We start from the raw sequence: 310 nt of genomic DNA, 5'->3' as shown, positions 1-310 counted from the left end.
TAGCAACATTCACACCTTTCTTTGTATCCACGTCGCCATGCGGGAGAAGAGTCGACAAACGTCACGTTTGGACCCCAGAGACATTCCACTTCACAATATGACGCTAGCCATAATTTTGTATGAAGTATTATATATTTCTGTGTGTTCAGAATGATTAAACTATCAATTGCAAAATATTTATTATTTCGAGGGAGACTTTTTTTTTTTTTTCCGGAAGTTATTCCACTTTTGATCTTGTTAGCTACTGGAAATAAACAGACTGATGAAAGTCAATGCAGCCAAGTTCCATCCATCCATTTTCTATTCTTTA

This window comes from Entelurus aequoreus, linkage group LG02, assembly GCF_033978785.1.
Source record: "Entelurus aequoreus isolate RoL-2023_Sb linkage group LG02, RoL_Eaeq_v1.1, whole genome shotgun sequence".
NCBI classification, from domain to species: Eukaryota; Metazoa; Chordata; class Actinopteri; order Syngnathiformes; family Syngnathidae; genus Entelurus; species Entelurus aequoreus.
Note: the sequence above shows the minus strand (reverse complement) of the source record.